General features: G+C 51.7%; 1 protein-coding gene across 5 annotated transcripts in view; it reads right to left on the bottom strand.

Annotated features, from left to right (window-relative positions):
• The window catches only part of a (arc), a 213046-nt gene that overhangs the window by 27240 nt on the left and 166797 nt on the right, over nt 1–19009 (bottom strand). The gene's annotated exons all lie outside the window — the stretch shown is intronic.

Here is a 19009-nt window from a genome sequence, read left to right as displayed (position 1 = left end):
TGACGCGACCAAGTGGCGACGCGTACGAGACAGGTAACTCAAGTTCGCTGATAACGTTACATCACCGGTGCAAAGCAACGCGGGTACATGACTGTCACTTCGACCCAGATACACATACCTTAGTTTTATGCGACCGTACTGCGTTGCTTGCAGGTCACCGGAAATAAGACTGCGTACAGGCTTCCCCCCCCCCCCACCACATAAATTTCTACGATACTTCGAATTAAAAGCGTACAAAATATATTGCACACCTATGTGGTACAATACCATAAGTTACTGATTAACCACTACTACAGGAGTTAGGTGGTAACCTTGACAAGTTACTGTGCATCTTTGCTAGAAATTGCAACGTGTAAAGGTGACAAGGTTGCCTCTATTTTATATAAAATAAAATAATGAGCACCTTTAATGAAGGCGTAATCTCGACTGAGCTCGAACAGCCAGTATTTTTTTACGTGGAGGTGTAAAATATGCGCCAATTAGATTTGCCCTCGCTGAATTACTACTTCATTTTATTTCAAGTAAAAATTCGATTGACCAACAGGACGGATAAAAAAAATCAAATGTCAACTGAAGACTCCAGAAAAGAACCTTTGACAAGGTGCCATTTCTCTTGAAAAGAAATCCCACGAAAGCGTTTGACTACCATACAATGAGCTATATACATCGAAGTTGTCCGAGGTAACTACGGCACAAAGGTCAGGCACGCTCTCGAAGCGCCAATATTCATCAACTGCTACGCCGAGTTGTCGGCGACTGCTAAACACATCACACACAAGACCACTTCGCTATCAGCGGCTCTTGTCTGCATGCTGATAGCGCTAGGCGTCACGTCACCCCGATGACAAAGGCCGCAGCCGTGAACGAAACACCCGTAGCGATCCTCAGCGCAGAAGGTCAGACTTGAGTTCATTGCCGGCCTCCGCAGCTGTATACGTGCACCACTTCACTTTGCGCGGCTGACGACTGAGCGCGCACGAAGGCGGACTGAATTATCGCAGTACTTCTGGAAGGAAAACAATTTATTCTAACCTCGCCTAACGACGCCCTCTTACTTCCGGTGAAAAGTTACGCTGCAAGCTCTGATGCATGTAGGAATTAGCTGAGAAACGTTATCGATGCGTAAAACGCTGAGATCAAAGTTGTCGCTCCAGGATGTCGTTCTCCAGGACGAACGCTATCGAACGAGAGAAACAGGTTAGGGGACGCTACCGGTCGTGATTACAAAAGGACGCAAAATGGTACAGAGCAACACGGATTTTTTTTTTTTTTTCGTACGGATAACTCGATCGGATAAGCCATTCCCAAAGCTCGCTATATTAATGTGATGGACTGAAAAGCTCTAACGCAACTTTGGCCCCGAAGAGCACAAGCACAGTGCTCTAATTTTCCCGGCTGGCCAGCTATTAGCCTAACCAAAGTGAACCACTTTAATATGGGAAGGGCCTGTGGCGAGTTGAACGACCAGGAGGATAATAGGGGAAAAGGGGAGGGGCACAGAGAGAGAGAGAGAGAGAGAGAGAGAGAGAGAGAGAGAGAGAGAGACCTATAAGTCAGGTACGACTTATGAAGGCAGGAGATTCTTCGCCCAGATGACCGAAGAGCGGCAGCCGATTGCCTCCACGACTAAAGAAATAGATCCGCTCACGCGACTCGGCCCATTTGGAAGCGCGGGGTGCCATGTTCTCCGTCGGCGGGGTCACCAGCCATCCAGCTTCATGACGTCAGTCTAGAGTGCGCGCTCATTGGTGGAGGCTCGTGTGCATCGCCTTTGAAGGGCAAATGCCGCTGCCTTCTAAAGTTGTACCCGACTATAGAAGCCAACACGCGCTACCAACAGGAGTGCAGTGTATACGATCGATGCGCCATCATTCAGAGTTATTCAAATGGAAATATTGGCGTGAAATTATAAACATCTCTTGCTTGCTTCTAGTTCAATGCGCGAACGTGCACGCGCGAAACGCAAGATAAGTTTGCATTCACCGGGTCGTTGGGCGGGGTACGCACTCAAAGACAACAACGCGGAAGCGAAGGCGAAAACATGCAGAAGGCACAGGCGCCCACATATTGGTATGCCTTGTGCCTGTCTCCTCTACTGTGTCTTCCTCATGGAGTGAAATTGCTTCGTTTCTCCTCTGCTGTGCCAGTCGGCTGCAATCGGCTACGCCGCGGTCGCGCAGCTGTGTCAGACTCTCCAAACAGGGCAAGCGATTCGCGACGACGAGACCCTGGCTCGGATGCCCTTGACATAGCCCCAAACAAATCTCTCACGAGTTCCCGAGGGGCGACGGTGCGCCGATAAGATGCTCGAAATTCCGCAGACTGTCGCCGCCTCCGCCGCCAGCAGCAGTGACTGACCCCACCGATGAAACCGGCGATATATACAGGCGACTAGTACGCCCTTTTGTTGCTCTGCCACGGGTCTTGGGAGTAGTCTGACATCCGCCGCAGAACAAAGAAAGAAAGTGAGAGAGAGACCAGGGGAGAGAGAGAGAACAAAGAAAAACGACGGTGGCGGACACCGTCCATTGTTCCTACGAAAGCAGCGTCAAATTCTGCAAGTACTCTACACAAGAGGGTGACGACTCCACCGAAGCACACGGCAAACACGGGGGTCGCTTTTCTATAACGCACGGAAAACTGCCGCAAGTGGCGAGGAGAATAAGTACGAGCGGCTCGCCTCTTTGCCCGCTTCTTCCTTACGCCTTTCACGAAAGCAAATTGAATACAGTGAAAACGCCTATGAACTGCACTGCTGGAGCTCGCGTGGCTTAACGGTTCCAGGAACGCCGACCATTATGCTCGAGCGTCAGGCAGCAGGAGAGTGGCACGAGACCACGGCGCCCCGGACAACAAAGCTAACAGGGTCATTAGCTCGCGGTAAGCCGAGATGACACGACGGCGACGTCAACAAATCATAGAAGGGGGCAAACAGAAAGGGCAAGCTTGCGGCACACAAGAGGCAGTCAATCTTGCGCTGGCATCCATGGTATAGGGCTTCCTGGTCGCTTTGTCATCGCCACGCTGTTGTCGTCCACAAATTGGCGTCGCGGACAACCTCAATGCCACCTAGGTGGTAACCTGCGGTTCGCACATCTTCGAAGAGCAGGAAGGGGTGCCGACAAAGCGCTTGTTAGGGCGCTCCGGGGTGCCTTCCAAGAGGGCCAGATTTCAGGAAGTCCTGTTCGCAAGCAGCCGCTCAAGAGGCCAAAGGCGATAACTGGGTGGTCGGAAGTCCACAAAAGAAGCCCTAAGACTAAGCAAGCGCAGCCTGTTTCACCTATCTGCGCGGAATGATTCCGATCCTCCGATTCTCTCTTGCACAGAGGTATTGACACAAGGAAGCCAAAGCGGGAACCAGCTTCCAACTGAGTGAGCGTGCTTGCTGCATGCAAGGTACTGCGTGCTCTTACCGACCCACATGCACCAGCGAGCTCATCCACGAAAACAAAGCGCACGGCGACAAAAGAAGTGAAATCTGTGCCACGAAGGGAAGGAGGCGAGAACAGAAAAAAAAATAAAAGGTTAGAACGAACATTGACAAAAATACAACAAAGAATCGCGATCATGCACATTTCGTTCCGGCAACGGTTTTCGATGTCCGAGCAGAGAGAGAGGCACGCCAGATGCAAACAGGCTGGCGATACGCGCATGCACGCTAAAGGTCCTACAAAACAGCTCGCGCTTATCTCGCTCGTGTACCAAGCCCGCCTGGGGCTAATCGTTTTATTTGGGGAAAGTTAGGCGCGTCCCGCACGCGGGCTACCCCCTTTTTCAGTTATGTACACCACGTTGAGTGCTCCTTCTTCGAGATCTGGGCCCGCGCGCAATGCACGCGTCGGCGCTTTCTTTCATTCTTCTAAGTGGCTCCACACGACCGAAAAATCAGCGACGTGGTGCGGTAAGAAGCCATTTCTGGGCATCGCAGCCTCCGCAGCAAAACCCGACAGAGCTCCTCTCTCCCATTCTTTCTTTACTTCCTTTTCTCGTAGGAGACTACGTAGAAGCGCGCATCGGGGCCGAGGAAAGCGTGACTCAACGGATCATCGCATTCCGTAAAGGAAGAAAATAATGGAGAAGGAAAGCGGCTCGAGTCAGACACGATTCGCGCATCATTCATCGCACTCTGGCTGAGGGAAAAAAAAACTAGAAAAAAAAAACAAAGCGAGAAACCAGCCGGATCGTGTTCTTTTCTCCGAGCGCCCGCGTTTCCATTTCGTGCATCGCCTGACTCTGATGTACCGTTGTTGTCACTCGGTATGCCTCTCCCCACCTCTCTATCTCTCTCTTTGTGGCCTCAATAACAAAATGCCAGAATTCTGCACCGGCCAACGGAGGCGCAGAGAAAACACGTGTACACGCTCCTCCGCTTTACCGCTATTTTCACAGCTCCCGATTCTATAGCTTCTAGGATACTTTCTGTTACGTACCGTGGGATAATGCAGGGCTTACATAAACGTTGTGTTTGATTCTGCTAACATCATTAACTATAAGGGGCGAATGAAACAAGTTAGCAAAGAAAAAGAGAGCGCATTGCGGAGGCGCTTTTGTGGCGCGTGTGTGCTTCATATTGTACGCAGGTCTGTTTTTCTTGCGCTGTTGAAACTACTCGAACAAAACCCGCTACGCGTGAGGCCGGAGCGAAGGATGAATGCGCGCGCCTTCTTCGGCGGATTCCGAGATGACGAAGCTTGGTCAAGGGAGCAGTGCTTTGGTAACTAAGGAAATTACTGCTATAACATTTAACTTCCTTCTCAATAATAATAAAAATTCGGAGGACGCTGAAGATTCGCCTTTAAGAGTGGAACGCCGATAGCATTCAGAGATCCGGCTGCTTCTCACGCTTCCCGGCAACTGCTGCTTATGTAAGCGTAATGTTTACCGGTAAACGTTGGCGGCGAACGTTATGCACGAAGGCGCGCTTTCTGGTAGAAACGCGGCCTCTCGCGTGGGCCGCGGATGCGTGGAGGCGAGCGCCATCTGGATGATGTTGCAAGGAACGGGGCGCGCTGCTCTATGAGTGGTAGAAACGCTGGAAAAGGGGTTTGCGTTTGAGCTTCCGCGTAACAGAATAATGTGTTCTCGTACATTCAAATTACAATCCGACGGTATCATGTCTGTAGGTTTTGCGCAAGTCGTACTTTAAAATTTTTCAGACGCATTTTACTTTGAGAAATTCAGTTAGTTCAGTAGCGTCTCTGCGCTACACTGGGGGCATGCATGGTTCGGAATGAATGTTCGCCCATGAGACGGTCAACGCTGGACGCGAGGCGCCGCCGCCGGACTTGCTGCGACACGGGGCCCTTAACGCTATCGCGATAAAAAAGTCAGCGTCCATTAAGTGCCTGGTGCAACAAGCACCCTACAAAAGCACAACCGAGCTGCACTGACAACGAGGATGCAATAGCAAGCATTCAGGTCAGCACAACGGCGTAGTCAAAGAGCGTGTTTCGGTGGAAGAACACAACCACCCTCTTCCGTCCTCACCCACTTTCCCGAAAGAATTTATCTCGCTGTGTAGAGAAAATTTTAACCAATCTTTGAGAACACCTTTCTAAGAAAGAGAAACTGGTGAGAGGCAGTATAGACAGACAGACAGATAGAAAAGTCGCTTCATTCGCGTTTCAGTAGTGTCGTTACCGCGTAGCGCTGTGCTGGTCTCGCTGGCTTGTGAAAGTCGCACAAACAACAAGTAGCAGATAATTCCACTTCCGTGTGATGTCGTGGGATGCCCGAACGGTCCACGTCACTTGTCCAAAAAGCAAGTGCGGCGGCGAATCCACTTAGCTCGATTTCTCTACGGCCGCGCGTTTCGGTTTCGTGCAAAAACCGTAGCGCCGTCTGTCGGGCGCCGTTGTACTCACCGACGGCGGCAAAGTGCGGCGATGGCGTATGGAACGTCACACCACTCACCCCCGGTAGGGTGGCGGAAAATTTGAATTGCGATAAAGGTATTCGGACCCTTCGGATGCTATTTTCTCGCGAACCAAGTCTTTTTCTTGGCACGAAACGAGCGTCGCGAGGTTTCTGGAATGGTATTTAAACAGTACGCGTAGACTCAGTATTTGCCTTTAGTGTCCCTTTAAAGTCTTCTTTTCACGAGACACTGAAAGCGGTCAGCAATCGATGAGCGTTTCCCGTACGCTCAGGAAACCCGCTTTCTGCAGCTTCTCTTTTTCCTGCGCACGGATGGTTTTTACCTTTCAGCTCAACGACCTCGTTTCCAAGAACGGCGTCGACTGACCGCAATTAGGCAGCGCAAAGACAAAAGAACTCTTCCTAACTAACATTCACCACCTGACGCTCGTAGCTCGGAGGCGCACGGGCAGCGCCGAAGTTAGCTTCCTGGATCGATCCACCGCATGTATACGCAGAGAGCTGCCACTGAGCCGTTCGCGCGCGGCAAAAGAAAGCAGTGCCGACACACAGCGGAGCCGGCTATAGCAATCGGGCCGATAAGCTAATACTGACTTACTGCGCACACGCCGGAGCGCTGATTGTATTACCGATGAGGAGCGGACAGCGTAACCAGAACGCAATTATACCGCGGCGCGCCCAAAAATAAACGCGGGACGAGCAAGGCGTGACGCGTTCTCGGCGCCGAAGGCGGGAATGATGCATGACCCGAAAAGCGCGCGGCTGCTGGCGCCAGTCGTCCAGGCCCCGTATGTGCTTAGGGGCGCCGAAAGTAGAGCCCTCGCTGAAGTTGTCGCGCCGAGTGGCGATTATACCGAGGGCACAAGCGTGCGACTGTATTGTGCGGAGGAACCGTTTTTCGCGCGTCGAGGCTGCAAAGAGCGACACGCCTCGCGTCCCGGAAGCGACGCATGCAGGCGCGTGAAAGGCGTGAAAGCGCTCGGCGACGCTAGCATACGCGTGAATGGAGGCGAGCGGACGGCTGGAGGGGAGCGCCTTGAGAAAGTGGCAGCCGTAGTTCGATTGATTAGCGTGATAATTGCGACCGATGGGCAGTACAGCATTCGATCTGGCCGGAGAATAACGGGGGCAAAGTGTCAACGTTCGCTCCGGGCCGCAAAGGAGGCACTTCCGGTACAGTTTCAGCGGCAGCAACTGTAAGTTCGGTTAGGCATATTAATACCTCTTTTGCACACACCGCAGAGCCAGGATATATAGGCCGATGAAACTTTCCGGAATGCTTCCCCTGGCAATCAATGTAACGCCGAGCGCGATACCCCATGCAGACTGAGTGATAGGATTTTGAATATGCACCTGTAAGGGCTCGACTTGGCGATGCCAGCTGCACAACGGTGCGCACAGAAGTTAGAAGTGGCGTACACAGGTAGCTTTTTGTATCGTAATACGCCGTTGCGACATGCCTTGTTGCAGGTACGGCCATTCATGGAAAAACGTAGAACACGTTCTATTAAGGTGTCCTAAGTTCGAACAGCAAAATAACCTTCTTTACTGAAATTGACGTTGTATCTGTAGTATTAGCACTCTGTACGTCCTTGTGTATTACTTTTATGTCGCACCATTCTATGTGGGCTTTAGATTGATTGTTGTGCTGTTTTCTTTCCTATGTTGAGTGCTGTAGTTTAAGCGCGTTTACGAAACGTGCTTTAGTGCCGGACGATTTGTTTGTCTGCTTTGTGCATTACCTCACATTATCCTTTGCTTATTAGACAGACAATCTATTGTTTGTGGAAAAGCCGGCGGCAGAACAGTTACCAACATTCCCTATGTCATCAGAAAAAATCATCAGAATAAAAGAACGCTTTGGGCAACGCCCAGAGCGATCAGGCCGAGTTTATCCGAGCTGCATTCTTGCGCAACTTAGCGAACGAAATATCTCTCAGACAGAAGCAATGTGTGCCCACATGAGTTTACAATTACAAGGAAGGCGGGCTGGGTTTGGCTCTCTGGAACGGTCCGAAACACTCGTAAGCGTAAAGCTCACCTTTTGGCACAAAATCCGGGCACAAACCCCAAACTTGTCTACAAATGGCATTCCTTCGTTCCTAACACGCTATGTTAATCCACATGCGTTTGTCTTTCCCACCCAATCAAATAAACGCGCATTCGCAAGCGGGCCCCTCTCAGTCATATCTGAGGCACGGCTATACACCTCTGCTATGACGACACACACACAGAATTGACGTTGCATATCCGTTCTGCTTGACTGCAATGAAGAATGCCCGAGCTTGCCTCGCCGCAGCATTCGAGACCTGCCGCAAAGCAAATAATATCCCCGAGCGCAGGCAGCAGCTTAACATGGGCGTTTCCTCGCTCAAACGGCGCAATAAACGAGACAGGTTTTTTACTGGAATGTAGATAAGTTTGCCTGGGGAAGTCGGGAAAAGGAACGGCGACGACTCACCCCGGTACACAATGTATTTCTTGCCAAATGGCGTGGACTTAAGGGAATTATTTGCTTATATGTGCAGTCGGCAAAGTTGCACGCGCGAACTCTGAAGTTATGCTCATTTTTTGGCATCTAGCGTCTGGTGGGAATGAAGCGTTGCGTTGGTAGGAAATTCTACAGCGGAGTGCACTTGCATGCGACGCACGCAAGCTTCGTGGGAATTCAATCATTCCCGAGTTAATTCGCAGGTTACGCGGCTCTTAAACGCCTGAAGCCGGCAGTACGCACTACGTCTCGTCTTTCTTCGTTTCCGCATCGTTCTCATCTTAATTTGCTGTCCAATGCAGGATGGAGGCGTGTCCCAGTAAGCAACGTTCAGTTATCAATCTCGTACGTCAGCTGACTCAATTCCACATGGCTGCACATTTTGCGATTAATCACACCACACGTGCGTGGACACGCTTCAACGTAATTTCTCTCACGTCACTACGATCGCGACTTGCTTCCAGGCTGCGTTACCCGAGGTCGCACTCCTTTAGCTCTACATGTTGCACGTTGTAATAGGTAGCTCAATTTCGCCCCCCGCCGTCGCACACGTCTCGCTAAACTGGCAGGCACTGACGCTATCGCTCGATACGACAGTATTCACGTATTTCGGAACGAAACGCGGACGCGCCAATACAGAGGCTAGCGAGAGTCTGACGTCACCGCCATGGCGCGTTCGCAAGTGGGTCGCGCGCGTCCCAAAAAGCGGCAACCACGGCATCAAAGCCGCCGAGGGGGGTCCTCCCCGCTTGCATGGCCCGGCGCGAACAACGCGCGAAACGTTGCGATAGGCAATGCAGGGCCGTCCCCGGCGCGTCCCACAAAAAGAACGTCCACATCTCGGCGGCAGGCGCGCGCCACCGCGGTGTTGTACGTACAACGCCACCGAGCTGTGAAGGAAGGGGGGGGGGGGGGGGGGTTTGCAACAAGAGCGTGACTCGGCCACACGCTGCTTACAGCGAGGCACTCGCCGCTGCAATACGCGGGATGCGCTGCGCGGGAAAGAAGTCGTCGTTGTTGAGCGTCCCCGCTCCACGTTAAAAAGAGCGCGGCGACCTTGCGCCCTCCGCTAACAGGCGTCCCGCTGCCGTACGCCGAGGTGAATACGCGGTCGCGGCACGCGTCCCGCGACAGCGTCATGCGGAAATATAGCCACGTTCGGACCGCCGCTATCGGACGGCAACGCTGCCGCCCTGTCCGCTAAGGGCCGGTTTACCCTCGAGCCGCCCACCGCCGCAAGCAGCCTCGCACGCGTGCGGTCGTGCGAAAACTTGCACATGTCGAACTCTTCTGCACAAATTTCGGTTTACAGTGCGTACGGTTTACACTGTGTACACAGTGTAAACGGAAATTTGTGCACAAGTGGTCGATATGTGCAATTTTTCGCGCGACCGCACGCGTGCGGTGCGGCTTGCGGCGGTGGGCGGCTCGAGCGTAAACAGGCCCTAAAAGTGCGCCAGGACAAAACAAAATATGTTCTCGGGTTTTACGGGCCAAAGCTACAGGATATGATTACGACGTACGCCGTAAGGGGGAGGGGGTCTTCGGATAAATTTCGATCACTTGGGGTTCCTTAACGTGCACCCAAAGCGTGGTACACGGGCGTTATTGCATTCTGCCCTCATTGGAATGCGGCCGGGCCGCGGCCGGGAGTCGAACCCATGACCTCGCGATGAGCAGCAGCGCAACGCCATTACCGCTAGGCTATCGCGGCGTGTGAAATGAGTGTAGTTTGGGTTTCGCTGTTGACCTAATTACATGCTCCTCGTAGCGGTAGCTGTATTTATCTTTCATTTAGTGACTACGACAATGATGAATGACGTTTAATGCTGCGAAAGCGATATATACACAGGTCACAGAAATGACATTTACGAGTAGGGAGAGCAAGAAAAGAAGAGCGCAAGGTAGGAAACAGGACGGGAGCTTCCTTGACCTCGTCTTGTCTCGCGGTATACCACGTACTCATAGTGAGAGTCATTACCAGCTAGCCTGGTGTCAATTCTATTGTCACAAGAACAGCAGCTAACAATAGCAAATCTGAAAGACGGCACTCTGATCTTTCGCTCCTTCAGTGAAACCTTGTATATATATCTCTCTAGTGTGTTCGCGTGTATGATTACTGTGTATATCACAATTATAACACAATATATATATATATATATATATATATATATATATATATATATATATATATATATGTGTGTGTGTGTGTGTGTGTGTGTGTGTGTGTGTGTGTGTGTGTGTGTGTGTGTGTGTGTGTGTGTGTGTGTGTGTGTGTGTGTGTGCGTGTGCGTGTGTGTCAATGAATCTGCGAACAGGATCGCGCTAATCCTGATACACTCCAACATATTTACTGCGTGTGCATGCGTGAAAAAAAAAAATTATTGACCAACCATCTCGAGTCCGTGAGATTTAGTGTCGTGTCGCCGGGTCGACCAATTAATCACTGAATGTCTATACGCACACCTCTAAAGACGACCGCGTAGTTCTACGTATCCTTTGCCTTGCGTAATTTCCGCTGTCCTCGGACGTCGTTGTCGTTGGCGACACCATGATATGAATTACGCGCATTACTTGGTATACAGAAACGCAAACATGTGCTGGCAAGCGGCACCAAGCAGCGTCGGAGCATAACATATTGCAGTTTCGCTTCGCGCACATTTGGCATCACACCTGTTTCATTATTACTATTATTTCGTTGAGAACGAGAGAAGTTAAGCGTCGCTTTAGAATAGCTATGAGCAAGCTAACCGATGCCAAGCCCGCGGGCCTCGGAATACAGGTGTGAAGCAACAACGCTCGTTTTCTCGTCGGCGGCGGCCGGTGCCGTAATGTCCCGGAGAGGGAACGCCTCCTTGGAGTCGGGCATATTCGTAGCCGTTGGTGCCTTGCGTCTGTGGCACAGCTTCAAAGGGATGCGCGCGTGTACGCGAGTTCCGGTGGCCGCCGTATAATTATCCAGCGTACGGGGGCGCGTGGACGTGTGGCGGAACGAATGAACGAGAGAGCGTCTTATTATGTTGCCTCTGTGGTTGAAGGTTTGCCCACCTCGCGCATCGGATGTCCAACGTCCTCGCTCGCTTCGATTCCCTTAGCGCCCGACGAGGCTTGGCTGCTCGAGGGGCGCTCGTTATGTTAAACAACGTTTGCACGCAGAATGGTTTCTTATAGTCGTAATCGTTTCTTCGGTTATTGCAGCTATCTCGACGCCACAATTGGCTTAACAGTTCCATTCATTTCTTGCATTTTTTTTTCTTTATTGAACAGGTTTCATTGAGTGAGCCGAAGCATACAGCCCTTGAGTTTCTCGGAATTGATTTACACACTGGCAGGCAAGGGATAAGAGGCCATGCGGTTGGAAGGCACGGGATTAAATTTGACCACTTGAGGTTCCTTATAGCGGGAAATTCATCGTAGCTGGGGAATTTATTATTGTGTCGTTCAATGTTGACTTCGCCAATAGACAATACTTTGTAAAGAGGTATGCGCAATGGCAGGAGCATAATTGACTACGTACGGTAATCTCGAATGTTTTCCTTATAAGGTACACAACGAATTGCGGGTGTGTGTGCGGGGCCAGGCAATCTGCAGACCATCTTTCGGCCCCGTTTCAATGGATCGCTTATCACCTATAAGAGCCAGGCGGACTTGAAGGCAAAGAGTTTGACGTATAAACTCTTCCTTATTTTGCAGCGACCGCGAATTTCCTTTCTCTGGGACGGAGCGAAAAAGGGAGAATGGCCAAAGCAAGCACTCCAACTTCTCAAAAGCAATAGCTAAATGGTAGCATGATGCGTCAGCTCGGGCCTCTTACCCGAAATCCCGCGCTCGGCAGATGACGTAACAGAAAACGCGTCGGATTAATCTTGGGGGAGTCTCGTGAACCTCTTGAAGATGCTCACAAAGTACAGTCGCTGGGGCGTGCCTCCACCTCCCGCCGTGCACTCTTCGCTACAATAGCTCGTAATCCTCAAACCGCGTCATTCCCTTTTTGACAGGATACGCTTTGTGCCACCGGTATATCGCAACTCGACGCCCGCACGTGCAATTTCTTCCCACACTTTCCGTCATTCGTCGCTAAACGAATAGCCCGCAAGCGTCGTTCGATACGCAAAGCTGTAGGGTTCCCAGTTGGCCTGCGGAGGAGGAATAGCGTTTTCGTGTATACACGTACGCCCTGAAGGCTGATTTTTAAAGCTTAAGAAAAGATCCGGGACTCAAAGGCGCGCACAACACAGCCGCGTCACTGCGCGAAGGGGCTACAGGGACACAATCGGTACATGACTCAAGCCTCAGAACCCGCCCGAATAGAGACATAACCAAGCATACACCAGGGCTGTCACACGCGCGAGGCACCATCTCTGGCCAGCTACTCCTCCCGCCCCCCACCTTCTCTGTGGGCCCCACGCGTTATGGCGACAAGCAACAGGACTACAGCGTATATATCCGTGCATGCGCCTTGCACGGGGAGGCCAGAAACAACTAAAGGACTGGGTAGAACGACCAGCAAAAGCTGGGGCGCCACAAAGCGATCCATCAGCATCGCGTGCGCCCAGGACCGGTCTTGAGCGAAACGCGAAAAGTGACACCACGCCACCCCTCCCGATGCTGGCCCGCGATGCGGGCGGGACAGGGATTTGTTAGGGAGGCCTCGTCGAAGCAACGGGTCCGAAGCAGAGAGAGAGAGAGAGAGAGAGAGAGAGAGAGAGAGAGAGAGCAAGCGTCGGACAGCATCCGAGATAACGGCTGCGCATGAGCAGAACGGGTGTCAGCGGCTCATCTGCGCGGCAGCTGCGTGAAAATCTGCAACTTGTTAGACATGGAGACGTACTTGGAGAGGTCATCTATATACTGCTCAGCGGAACTTAAATGCGTTGTCTTATCTAAGTTCCCGTCGAACTTAGATAACTGTCGAACTGCTTTCCCGTCGAACGGGTAAATGCCACTGATAAGCGCATTGCGGGTCATAGAACCAAGGCGGCGTTTAGACTACAGCTTATTTGAGGCGTTCAATGGCACGGGCTATGTAGCGGCTTAAGGTTTCTATTCTTATCTAAATGGCAATGCAAAAAGAAAACGTAGTTTTAATCCATCCTTCCACACATATTCCTGTAGATTCATTCTTTCTCACCTTATTCGTTTTAAGCGGAATATCGGCTGTCGTGTAAATTGCGACCACCAGCGTGCTGTTTAGTGCTCACTGAGCGGTTTCTACATTCACTGAGGTGGCAAAATCGAGCGGGCAAGGGAATTATGTAAAAAATCATTAACCATATATATCCAGGTCTGGAAGTCAATGTTCAGTTGTACGATGCACGCTACGATTTAGCAGGCACCAGTCATTGATTGCGCACGTCTAAGGGTTTCAGAAATAGCGTTCCCGACGAACTATGTTTACCCGAAAACTCAAACTCCCTTTGTACACCTTCTGCTTTCTCTCGTGCCCTCCTTGCGTCCTTTTGTACGCCTGGCCGATAAGTGCCCTCCAAATCAGTTCCCTGTTTCTAAAACTCCTCAATGAAGCACGCGAATTCCGTCGAAGCATACACCGCGTGCGATATTGAAGCGAACTAGCTTGCGCACAGTATACTCCTGCCCTCCCACTCTAGCTTACACCGAGGCGTACGGCGTTGTACGCGTTATGAACGAACTCCAGGTCTTCCCTACCTCTCCTACCAGCTCGGCGGTCACAAACGTAACACGGTTAGGCTATCCGCGCTTTTAACGACGCGGCGGCACGGAGCCTGAACAGCGGCTTTCATCGGAGGCTTCGCGAGCCACAGAGGTAAGCCAAACACCAAGACAGCAGCCGTCATCACTTGCCAACATAAAGACAGCGCAGCAGCAGGCGGTGCAGAAAATGAACTCCAGCGGGCGACTACGGAGTCGGGAAACACGCTTTATTTTACGATTCTCTCTTCGTCGAGTGCATAAGCAAACAGCTTGCGCACACTGCACGTCGCCCGACCGACAGACCGACGCATCGATGGACGAGAGCGCGTGAAGAAGACTTCGCACGCGTGCACGTGATGGCAGCTATCGGCTTCGTCTTGCCAGTTGAGTGGACCATCATAGAAGGTTCAACCTACTTCTCGTACTGTAAGGAAGCAGACTGTGTTCACTCAAGGTGCTCACTGCAGACAGTTAGTTGAGCTCCTTCTGCTCGATCGACATATTCAGCGTCACCAGAGGTTCCACGTTATCCAAACCTTTGCCTCCACGCGGACAGCAGCACATCGCAGGGCCTCTCCTTTTCCCTGGATAAGTGGTTTCACCAGCGCCACACATGCGCCCCCTTTACTGCCCGTCTCTAGCTCCAAGGAAGCTTGCTTGGCGAGCAAAGCACCGTTGACTTCAAATCACGCGTAGAAATTAAGACCCACAGGAGCGCCCTCGCGGTAAGGTGAGGTGAAGAAGTGAAGCGAGCAGTTGTAGTGGCGCTGCACGAAATTATCGCCGACGGTGGGGGGTTGCCAATGTGCTCACACCGCGACCCTTCTCCATCCGTCAGCGGCAAGCGAGCCAAGCAACGCAGAGCGCGATCTCCCCGACGAAAACCGCCACCAGCCGCAGCACTACCATCACCCCAGTCACCTCCACGAAACAAAAGAAAAAAGCAAACAGAAATAAGGAATAAGCAAACAAGGAAGGAAGCCGTCGAGAGAAGAGCAAGCGTCCCCCCCCCCCTCCCACCTCTGACGGTCTCGCATGATCGACGCGCGGCGGGGGAGGAACGGCCGTCGCGCAGACGGCGACGAGGAGGGGGTGACGCTCGCTAGCCGAGGAAGGAGAAGGACCGGCTCAGCCTCTCGACCTTGTCCAAGGACGCGCCGCGGCACATCGACGACGTGCGGGAAACTTGGCCAGACGACCGACGTGGGGGGGGGGGGGGGGGTAAATGAAACAACGCCCTGATGGTGTTGCTGGTTTGTTGCAGCCGCCGTTGCACGAAGCGTCCACGTGCGAGCGCCCCCTCGAGTAGCAGGCACTGCTCTTCCTGAGGTCGTTCTTAAGAAGTGGTCGCGAGAAGGAGCAAAAGAAGTTTGTTAGTTTCTCGCGGATCTCAGAGAGAGCTAGCCGCTTTCTACTACACTGCGCTGCCTTGTATTCGCGAGTTCCTTTTCTAGCGCCTTCTGAAACGAGGCAGGTGTGCGTGACACGTTACCGCACCGCCTACCTACCTGTCTCGGCTTGGGTGAACGCCGTCTTTATTGTTCTGCCGTTGGTCCTCTCTCCGTCGGAAGACCTCTCTCGCTTCCTCCCTCTGCCGCTCTCTCCACCACAGCCACCATCACAACACTAAATTTGCCGTTTTCTTTTTGTATTCGATGTGCGCACGAGCCAAGCGTGCGGGTGCCTCCACCTCAGTATGGGATAGCAATGAGAGAGAGAGAGAGAAACAGCAGGAACGAACCTCGATTCTCTGTAGTTTTACTTACGCATTTTCCGAAACAGGAATTCGGCCTTCTCTGCCCGCTGCTTTTAGGGTCGGACCGCCAGCGCATTCAAGAGCTGAGGGCCCTCGCTCCGATCGACCCCGCGCGTGCGTTGCCCGCCTATATAGACAAATGAAAGTATCCGGCGCCGAAGCGAGATGTTGGCGAGAGATATTCGGGCGGTCGCCGTCTTTATTCTTCGCTCGGCCGTCGAGAGTAAGTACAGCTCCTAGGGTTCGTCGCGGCGCGGATCCTAGAAAAAAAAAAAGAAAAGATCGCTTCCTTCTACCCCTCCTCTTATGCCGCTGTTTCATGGAGCAAGCCGCCGATATCGGCGACCGAAGGGCAGGGCGAAAGTCGTGCTCGAGATGCTCGAGACGTCCACACTCAATCGGATGAGAGCTCTTTCTCTCTGGCTGCTTCGCGGGCAGTGCGATATAGCCAGCCGCACAGCCGGCGAGTTCACAGGCGTGAACGCGCGCGCACAGGCGCCGGCGGGCATCTTGCGGAAAGCTGGCGTTTCTTTTTTTTTTTTTTTTTTTTTTGCTTTGCGCTGGTCTTCAGTGGCTGTTTAGAGGCATAACGAAAGTCGAGGCAAGCTCTTACGCTGATTACAAGGCTTTCGCCGCTGTGCTTTATCGACGCAAAACTGATAACGCGATAAAGCGACAGCGAAGACGAAACGTAGCAGCGAGACCCCAATATATAGCCGGCGACCAGAGGAGCCTTCACTGAACGCAACAATATGGGACAACATCAATTACTGGCTTCTGGCGTACGAACAGCGCAATTATAAGAGAGGTATTCATGGCTTACGTAAGCAACAAGAACAAGGAAAAGAAGTTCACATTTGCTTACTATACTAGATGACTGCCAATTCTCACATAGGGTACGAGTAGTCGTTCTTGAGGACAACAACAGTGGAACTAAGTACAGAAAAATTTGAGAGATCGGCTTCGCATGGGGGGCGTTGCTCAAGCCTGCAGCTGCGCACCGGAGAAAGGTTGCGGGAATAACAAGGAGTGGGAGTAGATGATTACGTGCATGACCGAAGATCACGTTCTATGTAGAAAAGTCTGCGTAAGGCATACGCTCTCTCTTACATTTGCAAAATCATACCATGGCCATAGCGCAGCGGCTTCGACGAAAGCTGCGCTGTTTGAGAAAGTCACGAAAGTTGTCGAAAATTTCGATTCACTGCAAAATACGCTTTGCCTGTTTGTCGGTACGCAGATCGTTGGGTCAACTAACTCTTGTGGCCGTTGGCCCGTAAGGAAAGCTAGTACGTGATGTACGCGCATTGTTCAAATTACATCGGTTACAGAAAGCACTGCGTAACATTCAATTCGGGCGTGCAGACAGACCTACAGAGGGTCGTGGAAGCTCCCGCGGATAAACGAAAGAAATTCAAGACGTGACGTCACACTGCCGCTAAAGATACGCGTTCCCGTCCGAACAATTCATTGGGCGACTCGCGGACATTGACCACGGGTGCGTGTAACAACAGAAACGAACACGATAGCAAACAAAACTGCAATCTGGGAACAAGACGAACACCAAAAAAAAAAAAGAAAATGATAAGACGTACAAACCAAGAAAAATTTGGTCGAAATTCGGTTTGGTCGAAATGTACGCAAGGAAATGGAATGAAGGGCGCTGGCATGCAAGGTTACGGCACACGTCTTTATTGGCACAGGCATCTTCCTGTGGAAGACGCCGCCTCGCATTTTAACGAGTGTACGGGCCGCATACAAGCGCAGCACAAGCAACAAGATTAGGCTGAGACATCTCGATAGCGCGGTTGTTCGTTGCTATCGGCGAAAGCACAGCGCTGGCAGCGTGTAGGCGCCCCGCACTGAATCTGTGGGCCCACGCATGTTCGCGGCTGCCCTTTGGCACATCGCGGTGCGGCGAAGACAGCCGTGCCTTTAAGTTTCTGGCGTATGTGCGTACTGTATACGTTCTACATATACGAGACACGTCTACACAAACGCAGCGCGCTAAGCGGCACGGACGCACGGTTACAAGCCGCCAGATTACTCCTGGACCGCATAGCTCCCAGACGAAATGGGCAGATGTGTGTTGTTTTGGCGTGTGTGTTAGTCCTCCGTGCCACAATGGCAAGGAGGACTAAGCCAAGGTGGCTTAGTGCTCCGACTGTAGCCCTCGAGATCCCGTACTCACAGACACTGTTTGTTGGGCTCAAATTCGGTATTCGGTTTCATGCAAGCGCTAGCAGGTCGGGTCAAGCCGGCGTCGAGGAGAGCTTTCTGTCAACCCGTCTGGAAGTTGGATTTACAGGCTCAAACCGCTTGGGCAGATGCTTGTAAACGTGGTCTGGGTGGTAATGCTCAGCTCTACTCGACACATTCGCGCGGAGTTCGTGTAAACGAAGCTACATGCATAGACTGTCGCTCAATGCGACTTGTTTCCAATACTGCAACAGCGTGCCCTTTTCGGCAGCTGTAGTAATTACAGAGTTGCGTAAACTCTGCAGGTGAAGCAAGAGCGCTTTATAACAGAACAAGAGGGAATGATAGACACGCACGAACGCTGGCTATAGCAACCATATTGCTTATTCGTAGCGAAAGGCTACATATATGCCGACGTCTATCGAGTGCACGACAGCGAGACCCGTTAAGAAAAATCACGTTCAAGATATAACAACTAATTCTTAGGCAGAAATACACAAGGAAATACGACTAACCACATTCAGGTATAAAGACAACTCCAGAAGGACTTGTCACGTTTTGAATGCGATTTGTAAGCATGCGCTTGATGATAAGCTCGTATACACAGCCTTTCACTGCGAATAAACATTACGATTGCCAAGCCAGCGCCGGCGTCTGTCGTATCTCCTTGTCCTGTTCAAAAGTGCTGTTTCTTCGCAAACAGTACGTATACCAACCGGCCCAAGCTAGCACACCGTTTACAGAAAGTTGCATCTAATATTTGAGCAAGCATGCGGCTGAAGGCATGCACCCCTCTGTAGCGCTCAGGAAACTGAACCACGTTCTTGCACACACACACACAAAAAAAAAGAAAGCGAAAACCGAAGATAGCACGTCATTTACATGACACCCGAGTCGCTCAACAAAATGCCACACTCGGCGATCAGCCGATGGGAACATTCACGAACGAAAGCAGTCCTGGGAGATATATACATATACACACACGAAAGGGCGCGGCTGATTCTCGTGGTGCG

The sequence above is a fragment of the Dermacentor variabilis genome, chromosome 3, assembly GCF_050947875.1.
Source record: "Dermacentor variabilis isolate Ectoservices chromosome 3, ASM5094787v1, whole genome shotgun sequence".
NCBI classification, from domain to species: Eukaryota; Metazoa; Arthropoda; class Arachnida; order Ixodida; family Ixodidae; genus Dermacentor; species Dermacentor variabilis.
Note: the sequence above shows the minus strand (reverse complement) of the source record. Positions and strands in the feature narration are given on the sequence as shown.